Source organism: Polypterus senegalus, chromosome 1, assembly GCF_016835505.1.
Source record: "Polypterus senegalus isolate Bchr_013 chromosome 1, ASM1683550v1, whole genome shotgun sequence".
NCBI lineage: Eukaryota > Metazoa > Chordata > Cladistia > Polypteriformes > Polypteridae > Polypterus > Polypterus senegalus.
Window position 1 is genome coordinate 17,104,136 of NC_053154.1, and position 7,825 is coordinate 17,111,960.

The 7,825-nt window shown below is 44.9% G+C and overlaps 1 protein-coding gene across 1 annotated transcript in view; it reads right to left on the reverse strand.

The window, feature by feature from the left end:
- The window catches only part of LOC120523216 (proline-rich protein 5-like), a 153,512-nt gene extending 151,884 nt beyond the window's left edge, over positions 1-1,628 (reverse strand). The window contains exon 1 of the mRNA XM_039744292.1: positions 1,182-1,628. The gene's annotated coding sequence lies outside the window, so the exon portion shown is untranslated. The remainder of the gene's footprint in view (positions 1-1,181) is intronic.
- Between the last annotated feature and the right edge of the window lie 6,197 nt (positions 1,629-7,825).

Consider the following 7,825-nt stretch of genomic DNA (forward strand, 5'->3'; position numbering starts at 1 on the left):
GCTGGCATTCAGAATTGGAAAATGAATAAACAATTGAAACTTTGCGTCCCCATCACTCCCACCCTGGTTTACCAGTATGCAGACACTAGGACCCTATTAATGTGCCCAAGTCAGAGATCAACCCCTGTATGTGTGTGTCCAGTCTGTCCATACTGGGTCAATTTAGAGCCACTGGTTACCAGCACCGTGTTATACATAAAGACACTGAAGTGATGGAGGCAACTTAAAACATGCACAGGGAGAACACGCACAGGTCCGAGAGGATGTGAGGCTGCAATGTTAACCACCGCAGAGTACTGTAGGTATTTAAATCAGGTCAGTAACGTTAAAAATGTAAATCATTATCATATTACTTGGCTGACACCTTTATTAGGTGAGCTGCAACACTTAAAAGATACAATTACTGTAGTTACATTTCTCTTTTGAAATGGAGCAGGGGCAGGTTCATGGTCACACCGTGCCGGTAACAGGATTTATACCCCAAAACTCAGGGTTTTCAGTCCAAACCCTTAGCCACTACGCCACACTACCAGCCTGTAATGACATAATGAAGGACTACGGGAATCCCAGCACTCATTTCAAATGCTCGAGAAGCTCGGATAGGCGACCTTTAAACACGAGCAGCCCTGGGTGGCATGGCGAGGCGTCACAGTGCTTCAGTCCCCCCGCGGGTTGCTGTCAAGTTCTCCTTCTACCTAAATGGGCTCTGGGTTGCGTATGAGAGTAAACGAGTGTGTCCAAGAACCCCTGACGTTTGCCTTTTCGATTGGCTTCCTATATGGAAAAACACAGGTTGGGGAAAAAATAACAAAACAAAAAAAAAAAGTACCGGCCAGGCTAAACGCGACTAGCAGACACAAAGCGAACCGTGCGATGGAAGCCGCTAAGCGCACAAGTGAGCATCAGTACGACTTCTACGCCGAAAAGTTGCCAGCTTTTGCCTCCCCCGCCCCCCTGATATTGCAGCTCCCACTGAGAAAGAAAAGCGGATTTCCATCCCGCCGATCGTCTGGATCCCAAGTCACAGCCTCTCACAAAAGGCGAGCTTCGCGAAAGCGTTAAAATGCAAACCGATCGGAAAAGCTCAATAAAAAAATGATAAGAAGCGACCGGGCTGATGTTTAAATCAAGCGATCTGCGAGACTGCAATTAAAAGCAACAACTTTAAAGCCATCTCTTACCTGCTGTCCGCTTTTGATAGTGGCCACCATACGTGCTTCCTCCTAAAGCCGGCGAGCACTTTCACTTCTCCGCTGCTGCCGCCGCCGCCTCCTCCTTCTCTTCTCTTCTCCTCCTCTACTTCGATCCAAACCTCAAGTTCACCACCGTCCGGTAAAATGTAACACCCGCCAGACGGAATTTCACACAATTTGTGCCGGACGTTTTGCAGGAGCGCCACAAAGCCAGAAGACGTCTCACAAGGCAGGCAGGCAGCCCGAGCGCCCACGCGGCGTGCTGCTCCGCAAGCGACTGGAGGGTCCAAGTTGAGGAAGTGAGGCGCGCAGAGCTTACACGAGCCCGGCTGCTGCTGCTGCCGCTGCCGCCCTGAATGAGTGCCAGGAACCTCTGCGTGTCAACACACTGAGACAAATGTAGAAAAGGAAAGAAAGATAATCGCTCGTCATCGGACGGGCTCGGGTAGCTAATGTTTAATCAAATTCAGCAAAGCATCGTCAGGCAGCGCGGCGCATCTACTCGCCCTCCCCCGTCGCGGCGAAATGTCCGAGGATTTGCATTTCATTAAAGCCGCCTGTTAACCGCACAGTGCATTTGGGGATCAATATCTGCGACGCTTTATGCAGTTTTAACGATAATTTATGTGAGAGTGATATCTTGGGGCATTCCTTTTAAGGGGAAAAAAGTTTGAGAATAATTAGTATTCATTTCACCTGAAGTTTTTTTTTTTTTTTAAGTCTTCAGTTGCCCACCCAAATATCATACCCACTTAATCCAATTCCAGGGTTGCAAAAGGCAGGAACCAGCCCTGGACTGGAAGCTGAAATATCGTATTCTCTTTGTTCTTAACATCAGCCTTATCATACATATTGCATACCAGGATCCATACCTGTTGGGGTGGGCTCCTGGTTTCCTGCGATCCTGCTCTGGATAAACAGTTTTAGATCATTCATCCATCCATTTTCTAACCCGCTGAATCCGAATACAGGGTCACGGGGATATTGTTCCTCATCTCAGATGCCATCTCAGTCATTTTGTGGCTGTCCTCACACTTATTACCTGCTCTTGCTCTGCTCATTAAGGGTTTACTGTTCTTATGGTGGGTTATTCAAGTCTCACGGCCCCTAACCTTGACGCTACATGCTTGTTTTTCTTTATTTCCTTCAGTACAGCTACAGTGGTGTGAAAAACTATTTGCCCCCTTCCTGATTTCTTATTCTTTTGCATGTTTGTCACACAAAATGTTTCTGATCATCAAACACATTTAACCATTAGTCAAATATAACACAAGTAAACACAAAATGCAGTTTTTAAATGATGGTTTTTATTATTTAGGGAGAAAAAATCCAAACCTACATGGCCCTGTGTGAAAAAGTAATTGCCCCCTTGTTAAAAAATCACCTAACTGTGGTGTATCACACTTGAGTTCAATTTCCGTAGTCACCCCCAGGCCTGATTACTGCCACACCTGTTCAATCAAGAAATCACTTCAATAGGAGCTGCCTGACACAGAGAAGTAGACCAAAAGCACCTCAAAAGCTAGACATCATGCCAAGATCCAAAGAAATTCAGGAACAAATGAGAACAGAAGTAATTGAGATCTATCAGTCTGGTAAAGGTTATAAAGCCATTTCTAAAGCTTTGGGACTCCAGCGAACCACAGTGAGAGCCATTATCCACAAATGGCAAAAACATGGAACAGTGGTGAACCTTCCCAGGAGTGGCCGGCCGACCAAAATTACCCCAAGAGCGCAGAGGCGACTCATCCGAGAGGTCCCAAAGACCCCAGGACAACGTCTAAAGAACTGCAGGCCTCACTTGCCTCAATTAAGGTCAGTGTTCACGACTCCACCATAAGAAAGAGACTGGGCAAAACGGCCTGCATGGCAGATTTCAAGACGCAAACCACTGTTAAGCAAAAGAACATTAGGGCTCATCTCAATTTTACTAAGAAACATCTCAATGATTGCCAAGACTTTTGGGAAAATACCTTGTGGACTGATGAGACAAAAGTTGAACTTTTGGAAGGCAAATGTCCCGTTACATCTGGCGTAAAAGGAACACAGCATTTCAGAAAAAGAACATCATACCAACAGTAAAATATGTTGGTGGTAGTGTGATGGTCTGGGGTTGTTTTGCTGCTTCAGGACCTGGAAGGCTTGCTGTGATAGATGGAACCATGAATTCTACTGTCTACCAAAAAATCCTGAAGGAGAATGTCCGGCCATCTGTTCGTCAACTCATGCTGAAGCGATCTTGGGTGCTGCAACAGGACAATGACCCAAAACACACCAGCAAATCCACCTCTGAATGGCTGAAGAAAAACAAAATGAAGACTTTGGAGTGGCCTAGTCAAAGTCCTGACCTGAATCCAATTGAGATGCTATGGCATGACCTTAAAAAGGCAGTTCATGCTAGAAAACCCTCAAATAAAGCTGAATTACAACAATTCTGCAAAGATGAGTGGGCCAAAATTCCTCGAGAGCGCTGTAAAAGACTCACTGCAAGTTATCGCAAACGCTTGATTGCAGTTATTGCTGCTAAGGGTGGCCCAACCAGTTATTAGGTTCGGGGGCAATTACTTTTTCACACAGGAAAATTTTTTCTCCCTAAATAATAAAAACCATCATTTAAAAACTGCATTTTGTGTTTACTTGTGTTATATTTGACTAATGGTTAAATGTGTTTGATGATCAGAAACATTTTGTGTGACAAACATGCAAAAGAATAAGAAATCAGGAAGGGGGCAAATAGTTTTTCACGCCACTGTAGGTGGGGTCTGCACACTGATTCAAGCCTAAGACCCCTGTTCTTCCTAATCCCATGATTATCATGATCACACCTGTCAGAACACAGTAGAATCTCTTTTCTGATTTTTGATCTTTTCAGGCCTGCAGGTGGCAGAATTCTATATATAAATTGTATGTACCTGAGATAGAATAAGAGATCAGTATGACTGGTAGAAAATAAAGCCCGGTATGGGAGATTTTTGAATGCAATATTGAAGGCCTTCATTATAAGCACATTGTCTTGGAGCGGGATATGTTGTGTGCTGTAGACATTTAGAGTAAAAAGCCCTCAAACCTTAAAATTCCCCTAAATTTCATCACAAAGTGGCCCATTCTGGGCAAGAAAAGAAAAAAAGGTAAAAAGTGTCAATAGTCAACATAGATTTGCTCAGTACAAATGACATAGAAAATATTTTTAAAAATTCTAAAATTTTGTAAAATTGTTCATATTCAGTATCTGTTTTTGTTTATGTTCGTCTTTACCAGATAAAACAAAACCACACAATACAGTGGTTCTCAAACTGTGGGCGGCCCCCCTAAGGGGGCGTGAAATAACAAAAAAGGGGACGCGAAGATGTGAAAAAAAGAAAACAAGAATTGAAAATATGAAAAATACATCTTTTGAAACCAAAACAAATAAACTTAAACTACATTCTGATACTAGAAAAATAAATATTAAGTTAGATAAATGTTGATAAAAGTTAAGTAGGTATAATAAAATATGCATCTATGATATATCATTAATTAAAAAAGAACAAATTGATATTAGTGGGATCCTTTCAAAAAAACATTAGGGGGGGCGCAATTAAAACTGTTATGAAAACTCGGGTCACAAATACGTAAAGGTTGAGAAACGCTGACATAAAAAACAATGTAGTGTAGTAAGCTATTAAACTCATATCCTAACCTGTTAAGTGTACAGTTCTGTCTGATTGTGACACGAAACTAAACTCCATAGTACCTCTTTAACCAGACCATAATTAATGAAACTAAAACTGAAACTAACAGATATACAAATAAAGTAGAAACATCTTTGTGAAATAAAAACTAAATTAAAACTAAAAATACACGGTGAAGGAAAACTGAAAGTAAACTGAATTTCCAAGTCAGGTCAGAAAAAATATAGAAATAAAAACTAATATAAGAAGGCAAAACTATGATAACCTTGCTGGTGTCACACACGTGCACATGGGAGGCAGCTGAAGGGCTTACAAAGGGATAATTCCGTGCCAGACCAGGGGGTGGCAGAGTGCACTAATCCTTCCTCTTTTTCATCGGAAGACCGACCACAGGAAATTTCATCTGGACTCGAGGACGTCGCTTCCGGTTTCGAGCCCAACAACATCACTTCTGTTTCCAGGCCCGACGGTGTCACTTTCCCTGCCTAACTTTTAAATCCGCCGTGTTTACCTGTTGTTGTCATTCTATTGTTGGACTGAAATCCATCGAGATGTGTCATTTGGAACCCATCTTTCCTTTTGGCAGCCTGATTCAAGTATACGGGTGGCTGCCCCCAAACCTCTTTCTGTGTCTGTTCGACCATTCCACACTGGTCAATGTGTGTGTTTAAAAGTTTAGGTCAGTGTCCATCATTACATTTAAATTCTTTGCCTCCGCCTTGACTTTTAATACCTAAGGGATCAAGTTTCTTTCTAATGCCCTCACTATTTAGGTAGATAGATAGATAGATGGATGGGGCGGCACGGTGGCGCAGTGGTAGCGCTGCTGCCTCGCAGTTAGGAGACCCGGGTTCGCTTCCCAGGTCCTCCCTGCGTGGAGTTTGCATGTTCTCCCGTGTCTGCGTGGGTTTCCTCCGGGCGCTCCGGTTTCCTCCCACAATCCAAAGACATGCAGGTTAGGTGGATTGGCGATTCTAAATTGGCCCTAGTGTGTGCTTGGTGTGTTTGTGTGTGTCCTGCGGTGGGTTGGCACCCTGCCCAAAATTGGTTCCTGCCCTGTGTTGGCTGGGATTGGCTCCAGCAGACCCCCGTGACCCTGTGTTCGGATTAAGCGGGTTGGAAAATGGATGGATGGATGGATGGATAGATACTTTATTATTCCCATTCACATACTCCATACTCCAGCAGCAGCATACTGATAAAGAACAATATTAATTAAAGAGTGAAAACAATGCAGGTATAACAGACAATAAAATGTATAATGTTAACGTTTACCCCCCGGGTGGAATTGAAGAGTCGCATAGTGTGGGGTCTCCTCAGTCTGTCAGTGGAGCAGGACGGTGACAGCAGTCTGTCCCTGAAGCTGCTCCTCTGTCTGGAGATGATCCTGTTCAGTGGATGCAGTAGATTCTCCATGATTGACAGGAGTCTGCTCAGCGCCCGTTGCTCTGCCACAGATGTCAAACTGTCATGCTTTATTCCTATAATAGAGCCTGCTTTCCTCACCAGTTTGTCTAGATGTGAGGCGTCCTTCTTCTTTATGCTGCCTCCCCAGCACACCACCTCGTAGAAGAGGGCACTCACCACAACCGTCTGATAGAACATCTGCAGCATCTTATTGCAGATGTTGAAGGACGCCAGCCTTCTAAGGAAGTACAGTCGGCTCTGTCCTCTCTTGCACAGAGCATCAGTATTGGCAGTCCAGTCCAATTTATCATTCAGCTGCACTCCCAGGTATTTATAGGTCTGCACCCTCTGCACAGTCACCTCTGATGATCACGGGGTCCATGAGGGGCCTGGGCCTCCTAAAATCCACCACCAGCTCCTTGGTTTTGCTGGTGTTCAGGTGTAGGTGGTTTGAGTCGCACCATTTACCAAAGTCCTTGATTAGGTTCCTGTACTCCTCCTCCTGCCCATTCCTGATGCAGCCCACGATAGCAGTGTCGTCAGTGAACTTTTGCACGTGGCAGGACTCTGAGTTGTATAGGAAGTCTGGAAGTCCGGACCAGAGAAAGTACAGTCCCCTGCGGCGCTCCTGTGTTGCTGACCACAATGTCAGACCTGCAGTTCCCGAGACGCACATACTGAGGTCTGTCTGTAAGATAGTCCATGATCCATACCACCAGGTATAAATCTACTCCCATCTCTGTCAGCTTGTCCCTAAGGAGCAGAGGTTGGATGGTGTTGAAGAGAAGTCCAGAAACATAACTCTTCCAGCACCACTTTCTCTGTCCAAGTGGGAGAGGGATCGGTGTAGTATATATATGATGGCATCCTCCACTCCCACCTCCTGGTATGCGAACTGCAGAGGGTCAAGGGCGTGGCAGACCTGTGGCCTCAGGTGGTGAAGCAGCAGCCGCTCCATGGTTTTCATCACATGTGACGTCAGAGCAACAGGACGGAAGTCATTCAGCTCACTAGGACGTGATACCTTTGACCCTGGGGTGATACAAAATGTTTTCCAAAGCCTGGGGACTCTCCCCTGTTCCAGGCTCAGGTTGAAGATGTGCTGTAGAGGACTCCCCAGCTCCAATGCACAGGCCATCAGCAGCCGTGGTGATACTCCATCTGGACCCGCTGCTTTGCTGGCACGAAGTCTCCTCATCTCTCTGCTTACCTGGGCTGCTATAATTGTGGGTGGGGGAAACTCTCTCCTATGCTGGTATCATTTCATATATTTCTGTTTTTTCCCTTATTTAGTTTGAAAAAGTTCCTTCTCATCCATTTGGAAAGATTAGTAAGACACTGGACCAGTGGCATCTTTAGGGTTAAGTCCTCTAATCTCTGGCGCCCACCCCACTTGTTTGATTTCACATCTGTGTAGGATTCACTTGAAGCTCCATAGGTCAGCCCCCCTCAGTCTTCAATCTGATAGCCAAGTACAACTGCATGAACCCCCATGTGGAACTCCCACTCACCCCGTTATTTGCTCCGACATTCATTTACAACTCATGTGGTATT